Source organism: Esox lucius, chromosome 21 (assembly GCF_011004845.1).
Source record: "Esox lucius isolate fEsoLuc1 chromosome 21, fEsoLuc1.pri, whole genome shotgun sequence".
NCBI lineage: Eukaryota > Metazoa > Chordata > Actinopteri > Esociformes > Esocidae > Esox > Esox lucius.
The window spans coordinates 10,986,281-11,007,515 of NC_047589.1; positions in this window are offsets into that span (position 1 = coordinate 10,986,281).

The following is a 21,235-nucleotide window of genomic DNA, read 5'->3' on the forward strand; positions in this document are numbered from 1 at the left end:
TGGCAACCTGGACAATATTTATAAACATGAGAGAAAGAGATCCACGAACAAACCCACAAACATTATTCACGCCGCTTCCTACTGGTTCCTCATTCCTCAGAAGTACAGTCCGCCTGGTAGGCAATAATAGACAATGTCCGCCGATGCAAGCCCAGAGACTTACGCAAACAGACACATTCTGACCTTCGTCGCCATGCAACGGTTTACTGGTTGCTTTGGAAACCCTGGGAGGTTGCCCTTCCAAAATATCCTCTGCAAAGGAAGCACTGCTGAAGATATTATATGGTTCAGGTGGTTACACATTGCAATATGGAAAAGTCACGCATAGGTTTCTAGGTGCACTTATTACTCCGCAAGAGGAAAATATGTGTCCATCTGTTTTAGGAGATGACTTGGGGACTTGCTGAACGGGGAGGAAGAGATATCTTTCCCTGGAAGTATGACAGAGGAAGATCTTTGGAAACCTTCCAATTGGCAATTGCAGAGGTTCCGGGTTCCTCAACGTTAGGGATTATAGTTTCTTAAGCCTATATTAAAAGCACACCACCAACTTGATTTTTGAATTCTATGTAGTTAGATTTCTCAAAATGTTACTGCACTACCTGAAATGTTTTCTCTTTCAAAGAAAGCGATGAGATCAGTTGAGAGAGTCACACACTGGAATAATTGGAAACAAGGGAAATCATAGCTCAGCATCTCAATGTCATAAAGAAAGAGTATCTCATGGGCATTGTTTACTTGGCTATCACTTGCTTTATACGGTTTGTTTTAAGCCTTCTTACAGGTTAAAGTGTTGATATAGACCATTATAAAATAAAGAAAGGTCTCTTCCCACCCATGAAATGGGATGAAACCCCTAGCTTGGGAAACCCTGGTCCACAGTAGACAGTTACATGATGAATAAGAATAATGAACAAGTACAGCCTGCACAGGGTATATGCTTAAAATACTTAGGTCATTTGGTTTAAAAACTCACAACCATACTGTATTTCATGTATAAAGATAGACTGAGAGACAGGCAGCAAAGATATGGATGTTCAGGCCAAATGATAAACTCTCCTCAAGTCCGGGAGGACATTAATCAGGGCTGATCAATGCAATAGCTGAATTCCTATATTCATGCACACATTGCGGATTAACCTTTTGGGTTTGCCGTCTGACAAATGCTAACCTCCCATTAATCTCAGCTTCTGCGATGCAGCTAGATACGTGTAATATTTTTCTTCTCCATTTAAAAAGAAAAACGTCACATGTTGTTGGATGTTGCCCAACCTGGGCCGCTCGTAGGTCTGGACAAGTGCTGTGTAATCAAACAGGCTTTTTCGTCGTCCGTGGCACGTGGCTAGACCTCGGTGCCATGTGGACACATGGCAGAGTTCCGGACTCTTCAGGCATTGGCTCTCACGTGGCATCAAACACGTAGCGGCCTCCAAACACCACTGAGCAGAGACACCGGGAGTACTCCCTCGCTAGCGCGCGCACGCGAACACACCCATATAAACACACTCGCGCGTGCATACACACAAACAGTCTATGAGAACAGGAACAGTACCCAGCGTTCCCAACGACGCAGGCTGGAGATGTCAGATTCTATCAGGCTGATTGACCAGGAGTGGGCCTGTTTAATTCCCATGAGGCAGTTTGCCCAGCAGCGTTCCCAGGCCCAAGGAGGATGATGTGTTCAGAGAGAGAGTGAGAGAGAGAGAGAGAGAGGAACAACCAGAGGGGGAGGCGACAAAAAGAAAGGAATCATGCTCCAATGTGATGACACGTATGGTGCAAGAGAAAAGTGTTGGGTTGACTCAGCAGTGTGCGGTCGGCCCATAATTTCTTGCCACCACTTGACTCCTCATTGACCTGTGACGAGGCCACAAGCTCTCTCCGTCCCAGTAATGACGTGTGTTCAAAGGGTTCTGATGGGTTCCATGGGAACTGACAGAATAATGAAGAGGCTGAACCAGGTTGAACCTAAACATGAGAACCTTTCATTTTTAGATTCATTGTGTTTACCATATACTCAGTAGCCCACGTACCCAAACTGGAATACTGTCTCATTTGAATTGATGTAATGCATACTTGAGGGTGGTAAAACAATTGGGAAGTTTAAATTAACTGATAAAGGTAAAAAAAAAAAAAAAAAAGAGGCTTTCGAGATGACTGGCGCTCCTGAACGGAAGCAGCAGAGAATACTTTACAGGCAGTGACTGTTTTGCAACACTCATTTCAGCTTGTAATCATATGGTATCTGCATGTTTATTTAACCGTTAATCAAGTACTATACTTGTAAAAAGAACCCTGGCAGTTGTTCTCAAGTGCAGACATGGGAAAGCATACTCGTAGGAGTACAATGTTAGAAAATACAAGGTTTTCTGTGCCTCAGGCTGAAACACATTGCTAGAATGGATCCACACCAACAGCAGAGGGTAAACCAAAATTAGAAAATAAGGAGGATGACTGATTTCAGTGTCTGTGCCATATTATTGTGGATGGAAACAATGAGTTAGCGGAAGAGATTCAGGCTAATTGCTCATAATGGGAGCAACCGGAATTACTGGGGCTGTCAGTTTAAATAGATGATTTTATCTCAGACATCTTGTTTAAGTCTGTTAAATAGGTATACATATACACTATAATTACATATACAATAGAAAAATGCAATGCTCTCACTACACAAATAAAATATACACATGTGGTGGACACACGCTGAAAGAACACACCAACACACAAGCACATACTTGTATACAGCATGTACACAGAAACACACACACTTGAAGAATGTGGGGTATCTCTTACCGGATATCAAAGTTACAACAACTATTGTGACACGGACCAGAATCAGCAGGCCTGTTTTCAGTTGACTTAAGTGAGATGATGAATAAGAAATGTTGGCTTGGATGATGTCAAACAATGTCTGGCTACTTGGAAATACTGTTTTCCACATGAAAACAAGACATGAACACAGATGACACCCAGAAGCAGAAACGCCATTCTTTTTTACTCAACACCATTTTCTAAACATGAACTCCTCACAGGTCTCTTCTCACTTCTCCTTACATACAAGGTCACTTTTTTTCCTAGCTCTCTATTCCTGTCATCTCCATTTCTTTCCGGTCCCCTTCCACTTTTACATATCCTGAAGCTCTCAGGACAGAGTGGGAGTTATGTGAGCCAACTGACAAATACAATACATAAATTATTATTATTACAGCACATAGTACATGGGAACACTTTATTTAAACTATACATCTTGCACCAATGACAATATTATGAGTTTTTTATGACGTGTATTTGAAATACAGTTTTAGCAAACGGTGATCCTTATTAAAAGAAGCAAAGCATCCAAGAGTTACAGTTTATCTCAACTGCTAACACCCATTACCTAAACATGTACTACACTTTCTCAAAACTATAAACAAACCCAAACCATATTTACCAAACCCCAGACATCCCTCACATAATTATACATGATACTAAAATACATACCATCTCTTCTATAAAATGAACTTGGCCCTGAGGAGGCACATAGAAGCATCTGATAGAATGACGCAACTGAACACAAATTGCACATTGGTGAGAGGATTTGTAAACACTATTATAAATATGTATTAATGAATCAATAACCGCAATGTGTTCCTGAATTCCTCTTTTGGAATGTGTACTTTGCATGACATTGTATACCGTAAATGATGCCTGGACAGTACGCTGAATTGTACTGAATACATACAAACGCCATAATTGTTCATTTTCTGGGGATTTTGCACTTTAATTTACCAGCACTTGACATGTAGAGGGGAAAGGGTGTTTTAGAAAGGTATAGGGTTATAATTATAAAAATGTATGCTTATTTCGCCTCAGTCTCACCATCCTTTATCTGATCTGGGCCAGAGATTTCTATCGTCTTGACTAATTCTCAAAACGTTTTAGTTTTCTTGATTCTACAAAAACATTAATTGTATTTTATAGAATATGAGTTGAACTACATTTCCTGCACTGTACAGCGTGTGCTAAAGCATACAGATTCAGAGTAGGTAAAACAGGGTAGTCAGCACAGTAGTCAGGTATGTTTTCAGTTATTTTCATTTCTGAATGTCCGAACATCTGATCACCTGAAAGGGGTCAGGTTTGGCTGTACCCACTCAGCATCACCTCGACAATGTTTTTTTTGAGACTGTACTGAATGCCAATGTTTTTTTACAAGACAACTTGGTGACAGTTGGGGTTTACAAAGAGAGTAGTGTGTAGAGTAAAGAAAAAAAGTCTCCATGTGTGAAAACAGATTAATAGTGCTTATGGGTTGAGGTAAACAGAACCGATTTCAGTGTTTTAGCATTTGTGAAAACCAGTGGTCAGAAAACTGGGTTTCAGTTCAAAGATCCTAGACTTCGTCTTCAACTACATGCCAGGCGGTCAATCTGTTGAATGGCCATCCTATATCATTAGAATCCAACTATATGAATTTGAATTTATTTTTCCTTTTGAATTGGAATGTCTTTTTGCTGTCTGTTGTTAATCCTTGCATTCATACTCACTGCTGGTTTGTTTCACTACATTAACGCCCAACTCCTCTTGTGAAACTCTACTCATCACGAGCGAACATGTTTCAGAAACATACACACTGTTGATCACCTTGCGATTGGACTGCGTGTGGGAAATGGAATGCTGGTGCGTAGACACGTTAAGCTGCACAGGTCTGGCTGTCTCCCTTATTTATCATCCTGTCTGTCTGTCTGTCTGTTTGTCAGTCAGGTCAACCTGTGTGTGTGTGTGTGTGTCTGTGTTTATCCCCTGCTGGGTTTCCATGCCGTCAGACACTGTGCGGTCTGATGTCACCGCGCTCGCCCGCTAGCAGGGATCAGTCACTCGTGGGGAAAGTCAAGCAGCAGGGCCGCGAGTTGCTATATTTGGGCTGGGAGAGTGCGTCTATATGATTGAGCGGTGTGTGTGTGCGTGTGTCAGCATGTTGTGTGGGCGGCTGCTGCACCCCCCCTCCCCTTTGGCCGTCTTTCTCCCTCTCTCCGTCTACGTTGCGCGAGTGCCCCGAGGCCATCATTAAAGCCAGGCAGGGAGCGAGTAAGAGTATACCAGCCATCAATGAGAGTGTGCCATACACTCCCATGTGTTACTCATCACACGCTCTCTAAGCGTTTCAGATCCGCCATTCTGTCACCGTCTGGTATTCAGGTAAAAAGTGCACGTTCCAACCTCTTGGAGGTCAACGTTACCCCGAGGATCTCATTTCTATTGTTTTTATCTTGCAAATATCGTTACACCGCTTCAATTACCTGAATGTATTTGAACGATTTTGATGCAGCGTTTTTGAATGATGACGAAACACGTCTTCAATGCTTGGCAGCCCTTAAAAACCAAATAACTTGACATTTTTAACCCTCTCCTCACCCCGAGCCCTTCCATTTATTTAATCTATTCCAGAGCTAGCACATCTGATTAGGCTTGTCAGTTAATTATCAAGGCCTTGATTAGCCAATCAGGTGTGCCTGCTCAGGGCCTCGACAACATTGCGAAATCTCTGGGGTTCCCTGAGGAGAGGGTTGAATACCTAGGCTTTAAGTTAGCACATGCCTTGGTGAAGCACATTGATGTGAAACATGTACTCTTGGGACTTAAGTGTCCATGGCTGTACCACTCTTCAGCCACCTTTGTTTCTCAATTCAACCTGTGAATTTGTATTTCATTTAAATTGGCCCTAGGCTGCCGCAAGCAGGATTTCACTGGTTATAGATTTGAACAACAACCTATAATAATATAAAAGTTGTCATGAGAAGGAAGGTCATTTTGAATTAATATAGACACTTTACAATATGCTCTGAACAGCTTGAGGAGCATGATTTTAAATATGAAATGTTTCAACCATATGCTACGTAAGCGGATTTGCAGCAGCACTAAAATGTGCAGCACCTCTAAGAATGTCTAAAAGTAGCTACTGTATCTTGATAAATGTATTAGCCTTCTTAGTAAACACACGTATTGTATGGAAGCCTTGAAGTGGAAGTTTATTTCTTTATAATGGAACGGCACTAAGTAACTCACTCTGGATAAGACCCTCTGGTAAATTACTAAAATCCAAATGTAAAATGTAACAGTGAATGACCAATCCTGACTGAGAAAGTCTGGAAAACGTAGCCCTAGGTGATGGTTTATAGATATCTGAATCACACAAGTTAATTCTTTTAACTTAACCCCACTTACGATAGCAGAGACGGACTGATTCACTGAGGGGGAAGCCTAATATGGTGACGGGCCCTGGTGAGATAAGAACCATATAAATAATCCCAGGGGGAAGCCCGGTGATGTAATACCAGCTGGATAGACTTGGGACTGTCTGGACAAGAGCTACTCATATTTAGAGTCATCGTGAGCTAATACCAGTAGGTGGTACCTATAAAGAGAGTCGAGGTTAAGCGTGACATGTTGTTACCAGACCCATGAAAAGCTTTTGGCACCCGCATCTGATCTGTGTGTTGGGTGTGCCTGAGTCACTTGGTATACAAATTATATCCTCTCCGGGTATGTTCTTCAGTATGCAGTGTAAAAAGACAGATTCTACATTTCCAAGAAAATGGTTTGCGATGCTACGCCAATTCATCTGTCAGTCCTGTAATGACTCTTCTCTGTATTAGGGTTTATATCGGCTGTGTTTTGCTTGAGGGAAATTACATGGCAGCCTGTTACGATTTCAAGACATGTTTGACACTTGCCTTTAAAATCCCTAACAAACCACAATTATTTGGGCTGGAGTGTCTGTATTAGTCTTGTTTAATTCACTGGGCCACACCCACTCCGAACAATACTTTGCTTGTTTACAGTGATTCATTTTTTATGGGACAGATTGAAACACTGAATACATGCCAAAATGAAACAGCTATATCCATTCTACAACTGAAAAAGGGCTGCGCTCATTTAACTTGAGCGAGTCCCGATTTTGCAAAAAAACGAAACCTGTGTCAGATCAAGGGCGCAAACAGAACGGACCCGTCAATCCGGAGCTTTAGTTTTCTGTTGGTCATTCAAGCTTTTGTAGAACCAAGAGGACTTATCAACATATGCGAAGGGTTGCCTCAAGCCTGAATGTTTTGTATGTCTCCGTAATCAGTTTGTCAAATCAAATGCCCCCAGCGAAGACCGTTTCACATCAGCAGGTGTCCCAAAGTGCTTTACGATAAGCTGTCCTAGACCCCAAAAAGAAAGCAAAAGCAGATACCGTAAAAAAATCACTGAATGGCAGGAGACTTCAAGAGGCCCGACCTTGACATGAGGATACAGTAAAGGCTCGGCCTTACAATGAGGATGCAGCAAAAAAGGGCCCGTTTGTGGTGGCATATGCTACGTAAAGGTGTAGTTTCGTTCTGTTCGCATGTATCTCTTTTGTGTTCCTAATCCCTGGTCTTTATTACGTCTAGACTTTCTGGATTGCTCTCCTGGTCTGTCCCCCTCTCGGGCCAACACCAGGGTCATGGTGAGTGCTCTGCCTCACGGAGAACCCCGAATTCGAGACCTCCGCTCGTCTGGTCACCCTCAACAGCTTCCTGAAACCAGGCAGTCTCTAATCAATCGACCAAAATAAACAAAGATGCTTTTCCAATTTTCCTGTGAAAAGGAGTGTATTATTGACACTACAGCTGTTTCCCAGAGAATAATGTTTCAATAGAGGTTTTGTTTTAGGGGATCTGATCTGTTTTTCAAAGCTTGCAGACTTGTTGCAGTATTTTAACATTCCCCGCAACATTCCTGTGCTCTCCTACATCAACATAATTATTTGTGTTCTATGTAGCAGACGTTATTCTTTGAAAGGTTATTTTTAGCTGAAAAACCCGTTCTGTCTAGGTACCTGATGCATTGGCACCATACAATCAATAGAGTGCACATTTGTGACCTGGGCTGTGTTCATTTGGCACAAAATAGCGGACGGACGGAAACCGCGAGGTACTGGGTAACTTGCCCTAAACAATGCCCTGGAGACACCATGTTCATTCTTTTTTTGAAACATCACACTTGGGTCAGAGTGTCAGGAAGCATCCTCCCACCGTTACCACCACAAGTAAGAAGCAGTCTGGAAACACAGCCAAAACAAATGGAGACACGTTAAACAAGGAAAGGGAGCGTGAGAGACTGCAGTACATCAGCAATCAGAAGTCCTGTCGAAACAATGCCACATTGGCTGGCTTCACCACACAACCCAGACATACTGTATTTGTAAGTATTTCCACTTCACTTTACATGACATGGAAAACGGAGCTCCACCATTTACTCATCCATATGTTGATCTAATGGACGTCACGACGGCATGACAAATGGAATAGGAATAACAGAAAGAGACTAATAGATGCATTCCCGGCCTCCAAAGATCACTGTTTGACACTGTGCCGTTTTTAACTTTTCTCAGAACTCCGGGGGGCTTTCAGGGCAAAAGATAACTCACTTTTTCTTTCACTATACTCGATAAATGGGAATAGAACTCAAGGAATAGGGTCGTTCTGTGCAGTCACGTCAGCCATTATAATAAATACAGGAGAGAAGATTGCTGCCAACTTCCCTTTCACTGCTCAGCCTTGTTTGTGTCCAAGCTCCCCAACGCAACTGAATAAATGGAAGCATATGGTTTATACCCAACTGTATGTGGAAGAGGCAGAGGGCCACTGAAACTGATCTGTAAACCACGGTGCTTTGGTTACGTTATGGGGGGCCTTTGGAGCACAACCAGTACATTTAGTAAATGAATTAGTTATTGAGGAGATGGGTTTTTGGAAGGCATTACGTTGAGGGCTTTTAAATTGTGATTTTCCTTGCTGTCCTCTTATACCATAAGACTTATACCTCTAGAGACCACTGGTGTTATAGTAATGACATTGCTCCACCAAACAAGTACTTTGGTTTGTATATCCTTGAAATTTGCTGTGGCGTCTTGTGTTTGTAATACTTTCTGTAAAGCCTGTCCACGTGATTTTAGTTTTGCACCCCGTGTTTAGCGTAAGCAAACAATGGCAGTCAACCCCGGTTCGGACCCTGAGATCTTTCTGTTGTCAATGCGTCTCCATTTTTCATCTGACCCTGAACTCCACCCTAGAAGATAAAACACAAAAAAAAAACATAGACGGCTAATTGACGAATGCATCTTGGTTAGGTACCATGCTGTCAAAACATACTCAGCTGAGAGTGAGGAGATTTTCTGTTGGTTTGAGACGTTAACATTTTGGTTTGAGACGGATCTGGAACCAGGCTAGATGATCATGATCTGGAACCAGGCTAGACGATCATTATTCTTCCTTGGTGACAAGCGATCCTCCCCAGGTTTCATGTGCAACGTGATATATTCAAGCCATCTCCTGCTATCCAGGGCTTCGGATGAGATGAGTCACTGCTTGGCATGAGACGCAACAGCCGGTGACGCAAATGTGGGTACCCCATATCCAGGATATTAGCTTGGTTCAATGACAGAGCAGTTGTTGAATGACTGAGCCATTGATGATAGAGAACACCAAACCACAACCAGTCCCAACTGCATGTGGCATAGGGAATCATATTGCTTCCTTGGGCACTTGAGCAATAAGTCAAACAGAGCAGCTTGAACGCAAAATGTTTTTCTGCTATACAAGTGCTATACAGTATGATATATCACAGATTTCCTCTAATCAGGATTTAGGAGCCAAACCACCTAGTTTCTAATAATGTACTGTATTATTAACCCCCTGATGTCTACATATAAGTAGCATTGACCACTCTGAAGTTTTCCTTTGCTCCTGCATTGACCACTGAAGTTTTCCTTTGCTCCTGCATTGACCACTCTGAAGTTTTCCTTTGCTCCTGCATTGACCACTGAAGTTTTCCTTTGCTCCTGCATTGACCACTCTGACGTTTTCCTTTGCTCCTGCATTGACCACTCTGAAGTTTTCCTTTGCTCCTGCATTGACCACTCTGAAGTTTTCCTTTGCTCCTGTATTGACCTCTGAAGTTTTCCTTTGCTCCTGCATTGACCACTCTGAAGTTTTCCTTTGCTCCTGTATTGACCACTCTGAAGTTTTCCTTTGCTCCTGCATTGACCACTCTGAAGTTTTCCTTTGCTCCTGCATTGACCTCTGAAGTTTTCCTTTGCTCCTGCATTGACCACTCTGAAGTTTTCCTTTGCTCCTGTATTGACCACTCTGAAGTTTTCCTTTGCTCCTGCATTGACCACTCTGAAGTTTTCCTTTGCTCCTGTATTGACCACTCTGAAGTTTTCCTTTGCTCCTGCATTGACCTCTGAAGTTTTCCTTTGCTCCTGCATTGACCACTCTGAAGTTTTCCTTTGCTCCTGTATTGACCACTCTGAAGTTTTCCTTTGCTCCTGCATTGACCACTCTGAAGTTTTCCTTTGCTCCTGAATTGTCCTCTGAAGTTTTCCTTTGCTCCTGCACCGCTCATCTTTGAAGTTGGTCAGTGAAGCTAGAAAGCACTAGTTGCACCAGTAGTGTCTATTATACAATCAAGCCACTTAGTTGTGATTTCATTTTTCAAGTTTTCTTACTTGAAATAGAAGTCAAAGCTGAAAAGATGGCAGCACTTACAGTGCAATGATATTTACGAGAAACAATGATTCACTTGCAGTTAACAGTCATTTCCATGTATTCATAAATCTGGGTCTGAATTAAAGTGCAAAACTCATTCCTAGTATCTAGATCAAGTAACATCCTGCAATGTCATTATTAATGACAAAAATAAAATGTCAGCGTTGTTTGCTTTTTTACTTCTTTACTTCCCACTCATCGTCTGAACACACAACTTGCAGCAACGATATAGCTATTACGAATGCTCTGACCAGTGATGGGTTAAGCATTGACAGACCTACAACTTCCGTCTCCTTTAAACCCAGCTCCGGGGACCCGGGTGCAGCAGCATTCTAATGGACTGATCCATAGTGGCATCCACCTCTGCCTATGTTTGAGCTTTAACTGTTTCAGTTTTCAACTCGTGCCATGGATTTTCTTGACTTCTTGCGCCGTAGTGCCTCCTTCAGGCCGATTGAGTGCCTGCAAGTGAACAGAGGCTTTTAGTCGAGTCAACTGGACTTAACATGGACTGATCCAGTTAACTTACTCTTATTCTCAATAGGTAATTTTGCTGGGATTTGCTTAATATGTGCAATATATGTCAGTAAGCTTAATACTTGGAGCTAATAACTTGTTAGGTCTAATCCCTGAGCCATCAAGATGATAAATCTGTAGTTCTATCCTTAAGCAATGCTGGTAATGCTATTTATTACTGTAAGTGGCTATGAATAAAAGCGTTGCTAAATTAGTCAACTGCACTAATCACTGACCTGGTTGGAACTGTTATGAAAGACACCCAATAGATTAAAATAAGAGCCCTCTCATTGCTTTCGTCAGTGTGTGCAATATTGGGAATGGGGTGTGATAATAATACTTCTCTCTGGATCTAAACATCCTTTTACAATCAATACACAACGTGACGTGATGTCACAAAAGTAGACAGTCTTACGTCAGAGCAACTAGTTTTTCCCGCTAGGATAGATTCTATCCATTCAACTTTGACAGATTAAATGTCAGTGCCCGCCGGTTACTCCAAGTCAATGCCTCGTGTAAAGGTTGTGCAGGAATACAGGAGCAGAGCCATATAACTCTGGCTGAGTAATGTCTCCAGAGGCCAGGATTGGTTGGCTCGGGCAAAGCATTGGAAGTGACAGGTGAGCATTCCACGGATTCATCCCAGATTGCAACCTACAGGGAGTCAGACAGCTTGTAATTTACAAAAACAGAATTTCCAAGAAATAAATGCATCCATCCGAGACAAATCCGGTGTGACATTGTAACAGATAAGACCCCAAAAAATGAGTAAAACCTAAACTAGCAAGATGACAGGTATTTGGGGGTGTATTTAAAGGGGATGTATTTACCAACTAACACCTTGTGAGTTATTATTGCTTTCCTGTGATGCACATGATAATTGAAACGCTAGCATGGGGCTGATTGCGAAACTAATATGAATGAATCACTTGATCCCTACAGGATAGCTGGATGACAGTATTGGAATGAGAATGGCTGATGTGAACATGCTTGACAATGTTTGATCATCATTACAAAGGGTTTTCATATCCTTGTTAGGTTGGACTGATTGATATTCATGCAAACTGCTTCTTATAAAAACAAGAACCTGCAAGTGCCTTTTATGTAACGCTCTCTCGCAAACAATTCAAACTTACCTTGATGAGTCATTCCGTGCACTTGGATGAACTGTTTATGTTACGTCGATTGCATCGCCACTAGAGTGTTCCACATCATTACGACCCCTGACCTCAGAGCTTACACTCCGCCCCCCAGGCAAACTCATCTTGCCACTTCAGCTTGGCGCCACTGACCTCAAAAGAGAGAGGCCCCCCTTTTAATCTCCCCCTGCAGTAGGAAAATGAAGGAGAGTTCAGCGGCAAGAAAAATGTAATCACTTACAATAGCTTTATTCATATCCCACGTCCACTTGGCAGCATGATATAAACATGGGCTTCCCTGTATAGGGTCATGCTGTAGAAAGACGGTCATCATAATTTAACCTAAAGCTTCAATAATCCATTACACAATTCCCCCTTTGTTCGTATATAGAGAAACAGAACCGGGCAGAGAAATGGACAGAAAAAGGTTGGAACTATAATTGGAAAATTACCCACACTGACAATAACAACCACTTATTTCTGCCGTTGCACTGATATTGCTCATTGCGATAGGTAGCCTATACTAGAGAAATGTGAAGTTTGAAATGAAATAAGTTTGCTGCTGTGGGTGAATGTGAATGGAGTATGGCTGCAACAACCAAACCCGTAATAGTTTAAATGTCAATACATTTATAAAAATGCAGGTGCACATTTCTGCTTTAAACTATGGTCCTGTTTCTTTCCAATCTGGATCAGTAAAGACTTTTCGACAATCTTTTATTTCGTGGGACAGAAGTAATGTCACCATCCGCTTGCTACTTGACCAATGAAGACTACCTAAAAGGACAGAAAAGCTTCTTCCCACATTCCATACATGTGATGATTAGTCCACACCCACAGGAAAGACGGCGTTCCTCCGGCCTCACATACCACGGTGATAGGCAGGCGGTAAAGGCTTGATTGCCCACTAGGATCCGTCATTCCGGGTTCACCTTGGGCGCGGGGTGCGCCAAGCCTTCCCCGCTCAACCCTAAAATCTCTGCGCTCGTTGAAACGACACAGCGGGGACATGTCGACCGGTGGGCTTAATGATTCTCGGACGTATCTTCGAGAGACGAACTTTGTCAGAAGCCCCCTTGTGTTTTTCGACCAGCGTCATTTCTGTTCGCACGCGTTGACACATGGCTTTTAATAGGCGGGCGGGTTCAAGGGGGCAGCATCTTGTTGACAGTTTGGATTTACAAGAGGCTGGTCAGGTGGCCCCATAAGATCTATCTGTTTTTACACACCTGTCCTCACTTGGTCCCTAATAATGTGGGGGTATTGGCCAGAGAGAGCTCAGGCTGGCTCGACTCCGGATGAACCAGCGGTTTTCATCTCCATTCAGCTTTGCTCTCGTGGACTGGTGACTTGCCTCTGCTCACTGCTGTGAGTAACAAACCCACAATCACCCAGAGACACAGGAAGCGCCAATCAACGGCAAATTCTTTCGTTTCACATCATTCGGTTCACTCAGTGTACCGTGGGCAGCCCTGATTGTTTCTGCATGTCTGTCACAGGTGGTCTGTCTATCTTTCACTGGGCATCTGTCTGTCATTTATGGTGTCTGTATGACACCGGGCGTCTGTCTCTCTCTCTCTATCTTTGTCTGTGTCTGTTTAGCTGTCACAGGGCATCCGTCAGTCTGTGTTATGAACTGGTTAACCACAAAGTGAGCCACCACAGTCTCCTGAGTTGAATTCCAATGAATTGAAGAGGGCAGTCAATAAGCGCATACTGAAACATCTAGAAAGACTATGTAAATAATAATTTTACTTAATTCCCTAGAATCATTAATGAAGTACAATATAAACCACATCATGGAAAATGACAGAGTAGCTAATAACCTGTCCTGGTTATTTTTATAAAGCCTTTTTTGAGCATCTTAATCAGGGGTGCCAGACATTTCGGAGGTCACTGTATCTGTCCTTTTTCACCATTCAACTTGTTCGCCCTCTGACCCCCTCACCCAACCACCCCCTTTTCCTTCAGTTTCCCTCCCTCCTCTCTTTCTCTCTTTCTCTCTCTCTTATATGATGCATCATTTCCAGTCAGACGCCAGCATTGAATCTATAATCGAAAAATGAACCTGCTCACCCTGCTGGGGGAGGAGGGGTGGGGGCGACGCTGAACACCGACGCATAGGCGGGCGCGCGGTGGCCATCACCCACACCGTGGCTCCGTGACAGCAGCACTACAGCGGCCACTGCCACATTCCAGCTAATTAGGCAATTAGTGTCTCGGCGAGGCTCGCCTGCTAGCTTAGAGTCACATCCCGTGGGATCATCGCTCATCCAAACAATAGATGAAACGGACAGAACGTACACACACCCGAATGATCTCACAAACACAATATACTGTAAACGTATGTGTTTGCGCGTGTTATTGACGGTGAATTCAGAAAAACAACAGACGAGCGAATGAGAGGATGTCACCACGCGAGGGGCCAACATCTCCGACGAATACACATGAACCCATCTACACAAGTGCGCACAACTGTGGCGACTCCGAGAATTCTCCTGCATGGATGCAAATTGCCACCAGCCTACTGAGTCACCCTATGGTTCCTTTTTCCTCGTCAGTGCTGATTTGAGTGGTGCTTCACTCCTTAGCGTTTCAGAGGTGGATATGCCAATCAGCTTTGGCATTTGAAAGCTTGTTCGACTGTTCACTGCTGAACTGTCCCAACGCAATGATGTATGTGGACGGTGGAAAACTGGAGGGAAAACAGCTTGCTTAAGGTTGTTTTGCATGGCTGTTTTATCACTTTTTGTAACCCCCCCCGAATACATTTTTGGAGAGACTTTGTCTGGAAGGGGTGTAGGATCTCAAAAAAGTCCCAAGCTAACTCCTTTAACTTTTATAAGCACTCTCCTCAGAATGTTCCACATGCACAGTTACTAAACACACTACGCGTGTGTGGCCCAAGGGAATGGAAAAGGCAGGCCAATTTCAACTCCATCAGCTCCCCCTCCCACTTCGTGTTCTCAATTCATCAAAGCCAAGAAGACAGTCTACCAATTTCGGCAGACAGGATGAGATGAAGAGCTCTCTCGGCTGTGAGCGCGAGCCATGAGTGATGCAGGTTTGTCTACAGATATGTACTGGTTGAGGGAGTGGATCTCTGGAGACAGGGCTATTGTTCATAGTCACTATTACGTGGCTTGCAATGGATGTGCCTGCTGGGACCTCTTGGGGGTCCATCACAGAGGACAGCTGGAGCTGCCGCAGAGACAGAAATCGCCAGCAGAGTGAAGAGTAGGACAAGTGATTCCAGGAGGCCTTTCTGGAAAACAAAAGAACACTTGCCCGAGTTAAATGTTTTAATCAGAAAGATCTTTGACATTCATAGACAACTTGGGAGAAAATATAGTGCTCTCTCACTGATCGAGAAAATGCAGGACAAAAATCCCTCTGTCGATGTCAGTAAGGAAACAGAGGGATGAGAAGGCCAATGTCTGAACTTTCGTCTTTCACCAATGCAGAGAATACAGTTCTGTGAATTCTGTGATTTCTAGGTGGGATAGAAACATGTATCTGTATACGTTGTGTGTTGTTGCCCACCAACAACAACATTTTGCTAATTGAATTCTCCTCCTAATACAGATGATCTTGTGTATCATGACGCGAACTGAGTTGACATCCATTTTACCAACATTGGCATTGTCACGTCTGGCACAGAGCCTATAGCAATGTGTCTTTATTAAGTTTCCTAAAAAGCCCAGGAGGCACGCAGAAATGAATTACATTTGTATTGAGCCATGGGCAAGCATGCAAAAGATGTTACAGTGACCAGTCCATTCTTGACAGTTACAGAAATGTAATCAGGTTTTGCTGTTATTAGCCATTTGCACCCAAGTTGGTAGGGTTGTAGCTAGAGTTGTAGCTACCTCCACATCCAGATCAGCCGGTCAGCAGGGCCTGATTGTACATTTGAGAAGTGTGTGCTTATTTTATAACAGTAGTGCAGTATATTTTTGTCTTTTTTCATAGCTACCTACTGACGGGCAGTTTTCACTAGGCTCATACCAATTGTACTTAAAAATCTTCTGACTAGTATAGCTCTGATCTGGGGAAAAGGTTAGATAACACTGTGACATTTGTTTTTTTTTGGATGTTATTTTAACAGTTCCCACTGATTGTTTATGTGTGAAATCTGTGTTATTCCTGTTAATGAGGATTAAGTTCATGCCAGGGCTTCTGTTAGCTGGCTATAGCCAATCATTTGGTCTGCTGCCAGTCACATTTTCTGGAAGAAAGAAATTCTAATCACTGCTTCCGATCCTCATAAGGAACTTCAGTGAAGCTAACCCTTTCTGGGCAAAACTGGCAAAGACTTCCCAAACTTTTAAAGGAGCGGGTTGAGATTTTTATGTTCTCAACCAGGGGCGGGGCTTAGCTTTCCCTCCCGTGTGTGCGAACCAAGCCGTGGAGGCCCCCACCGACCCACCGATCTGGGGCCCTCGGATTGGCTGCCATGGGTGCCAGGCACCCATCTCACCCATTTAAGCTCCGCCTCTGTCTTCAACCCTTCTTGCTAAGAAACAAACACACAAACCCAGATCAAACACAAACACATGCAGTTGTAAAGAGGGCCAAGTCAGTGACTGTTCCTCCTCAGGCGGCTTAAGAGAGGTGTAAAAGGGTTTACAGATGCGCAACTGAGAGCATCTTGACTGGCGGCACTGCTGCTTGTTATGGGAACTTCGCTAGAAGGATAACAACATACCTACATACCCACAAACTACTTCAGCAAACAGACTGTTGTTCCCTTTAGAGAGCAGAGCACATTCCGATCCACATGAACGGAAAAACAGTAGAGTCAGCAATTTCACATTTCTCGACATTGACACTTTGCCATTGATTATTAACACAAGCAATGTTGTCAAGAGGGCACAACAGTGACTTTATACCAAACGCGACTAAAGATGTTTGCTGTGCCACCTTGGGTGTTCTTCATATGCTACCGATGCAGCATTGAGAGCTTCCAGATCGGCCACATCATGGCCTGGCATGGGAAGTGCTTTGCCCAGAGCATCAGCCTGAGTAATGCTCCCTCCCATCCAGGACGTCAATCCGAAACCAAGGTACAATTGTTTAAGGATAAAAACGATTAAAGAAATACATATATCTAAGCCAAACCCTAAATTAAAGGTTTGATTTTTCGTATCTTAATCTTACATTTGCAGCAAACAGTTATTTAGCAATAAGGTTATCCAGAGTACGGCCCACTTCTTTATATTGGTAATGCTTGAATTGTTGATGTTCATTGTTAATGTTATTTTCAGACCATTTTGAATTCAAATTTGCAAACTTCAGGTATAGTACATGACCAAATAGCAGACACATGAGGATGTAGCTGACACATTGGTCTTTGCCAGCTGAGTAGGTGGATGTTTCTCTTCAGGGACATGAATTGGAAACACTCTCCAGTGCACAGAGCAGTGAAAAACATTTCTGGCAACATCTTATCATCTCGAGTTACGGTAGGTAAGAAAAAAGTTAAAAAATCAAAATCAAAAGATGTTTGATAAAAAAAGAATGCATTTTGCGATCCGTCGGTTAGTGCTCACTTCTTTATGATTTGATATTGCGTTTCATTACATCTACATTTTGGTTTCTAAAGCATGCCGAAAGTGTTTGTTACATCTGAAAATAGGACCTAGCTTCGATAACACATTGCATTCAAAAAGGGACCCCATCCTGTATTGGCTGCAGTTGGTTAGTTAAGGTGAATGCTAAAGTGTTATCGTGTCATCGCTGACCATAAAGAATAGCACTATATTAATTGAATGTACCACGCTACTGTTTGTAAGCTGGGTGAAACCATCAACTTTTAAAGCCTACTGCTTGAAGCTGTGACCCGCCACTTGTGGGAGCATGGTGGTGCTTGAATAGCATTACTTTTCTGCTTGTAGTCCCTAACGGTTTTTAATGGTAGACTGTGACAGAGCAGGAATGCAGAACTGAAAATGCACTGAGAACATTTATGGACTGATCGAGCCAGTGAATGAAGAGATCCACTTGCCTGACATGTTTTTACAGGCCCAGGGCCAGCAACCCATCATTAACGTTGGACCCCGAAATTTGTTATTGTTATTTGTTATTCATTGTATAAATATTCATGGTATGAAAAAATATATTTTATTTTGTATTTATTGGTATTGTCTATTCCTGTAACTTTTTCTTATATTTTAAACCAGAATGGTTGGAAAAGGGCCCATTAAGAAAGAATTTCACTGTTTAGTCTTGTTTACAAAGATGTGACAAACACAATTTAATTTGATTTATTTCTCCGGTGTTCACGGGCAGCATTCATTACTTTGTAAAATTGTCCATTCCTTGACTCTGGTGCGGAATCCAAAGAGAAATCTGAAGGATCTTCGATGCCCAAATAAAGTGTGAAATTACAACATCACCAATGTCTGTCACAGGTGAATGTGAGGGCTTGAAAGGTATGGCAGCCCTGCAGCTGTTTTGGGATGCTCCACGTAGTAACAAAAGAGATCAGGGAATACAAAAGAAAAATGATCAGGGTCCAAGAAGCAAGTTCCCTTTGTGGTACCAGAAGTAATAAAAGTGGTCATAGGAAGGAATCTTCAGATGACAGAATACGTTAAGCCCTTGCCCTTCCACAGCCTTTTTTCGTCTACGGCGTTCAGGGGGAGTCTGGTCAAGCTAGGGCCCAGCTCGTTCATGTGATTGGAAAAGCACACACTTACTTTGTGTTGAAGGGGTCAAGAGAGGAAGCCCACCACCCTCTCTTTTCTTGTTGTTTAAAGGACTACATTCTGTAGAGCCTGCAGTCTCCCTTTATTTGTCTCTCAGAATACAACAAGGGATCAACAGTTGGTCCGTTTCTTGTATTTTGTCACTTTTTCCCCCCGAAGTGACAAAGCCCTCCACAGTAGTGAGAGAGGACATTAAACAACAGGCGTCTACGGATGAGGTCGCGAACTTGTCAGAGCATCCAATGGTGCGAGGCTCGTAGGTGTTGAAGCAAGAACCAGTGTCTGCTGGCTGTGATGTCAGGAAGGAAAATCATGCTTTTTATTGGCCCACGCACACAGTAACAGCTGGACTGGCTGTTTAGACTGGAACTGCCTCCCCACCCCTCCATTTCCCAGAGCTCTCGGTAAACAGAGAACGCCCATGGCAGGACTTCAGAAGAGACGGCAGACAGTTGCACTTCCAGCACTGCGCTGCATAGGCGCGTGGGAAATGGAGGCTTTTATGGGCCACAATGCTGTGTGAGGTCTTCAATCTCTACTCGGACAACAGATTGATGCAATAGAGCATTAGACATTATTTTTCTCCATTCAATGTCAGGGATGTTGGACTTTTCTAAATTCTGCATAGACATTCTGAAAGCAACAAAGGATTTGGAAAAGAGGCATCTTGCTATGATGACATACAAGACTGAAGACTTGGGCATGGTACATTTGTAGCCGATGTGCTGAAAGATGTCACAAGTACATACCAGAGGGGTTCACTTTTAGAAATGGACAGTGTTTTGTTTTGGGTGTGAATATCTTTCAGGCTTTGCCTTTAGTTAATATATAGCAAACTATGATGTTAAATAACCATACACATTTGTGGTATGTTGTGCTTCCAAAATTCAGAAGATTTGGATACAATTATTTTGTTCATGTGCCCAGTATGAAGGAAATTAGACGGTGGTTTGGCGAGCCAATGCTAATTAGCATTAGAGTAATGACAGGAAATCTACAGGAACAGCTAACCCTTTCCATTTTAACCAATAACACCTCCAAAGGTATTTTCAATACTATTACGTTTATTTTGTTTATACAAATATTATGCAATAACACTTTCTAACACACATTACCTATAATTACTGAAAATTGTTTTCTTTCCAGAAATATGATAAACATGGAAAATAGCTTGTCTGTATTGAAACGGTGTGGTTGGACCCAAAAAAAAGAGTAATCTGGGACTATGCCCATTTTTAAAAATATAAATACAAGTAGACAACTGATTGGCCTGATCATAGACCACTGATTCGGCAGCTTATCAGGGAGCTGACTAATTGTAGGAGGGAAACAATTGCAATAATACATTTTTAATGGTTTGTGGATTCCTGCTATTAAAATGATGTTTCTATATTGAGTTGGTCAAAACAAACACCTACAACTGCCGTTCAGCCATGCTAAGAGTTGTTTAGAACGCCCTCTCGTGTGCGAAACCTTTATATATGATTAGGAGGAATGTAATTGATACCAGCTTCTTTGTTACACAAGCTTCGGTTTATGGAATGTGGACTGTGAGGGGATGCAGAGGTAGGACATAAGTTGACCGTACCATCTACTACTGACATAGCCTTTCAGGCACTGAGCATAGGTTACAGCTGTTATCACCCATGTGTGTTCTAGACTTTCAGTGGTTTACGATCCAGACAACCTACCCAAAAAAGAGCTCTAGGCCTGTCTATCTGACTTGTATGAACTCCCTATAAAATCGACTCGCCTTCCGCTTCTACTCCTATTCTGAACTGCCTTAACACACTTACAGATGTGGAAGTATTTCAAGGTTTGCAGATTTAAAATATGATCTGTTGTCTATTGGCCTCTAATAGCTCAAATCAGTTTTGAACTAAGTATTAAGCCCACTCACTTAAACCTTAGCACAACGCCACTAGAATGGCCCTTCAGAGCAGAGATGTTGACCAACATGGAATTGATGGCAAGTTGTCCGGCATTCTGTTTTGAGGATATTCAAATGGCATAGAGAGTGGTTTGTTTGGCAACTTTTGATCAACAAGCATTTGTATTAATATGTCAAGAAGACATAAGAAGGAGCATGCTGGAATTTCTTCTTGATGTTGGAAAATTTAGCATTTCACTGTTTTTGTAAAGGTAGTGAGCATTCGTTCAAATAACCAAGGCCCTTGTTCACATGTACATCAGGGGCTAAGGTATTTGTCTAGCTATTTGTGTAGTGGCTGGCCTATTGGTTTATCTTGCACAAGGAAATGTGAGCCAGCTGCAGAATTTGTCCTTATCTGACTTAGAAATGTTGGTACTT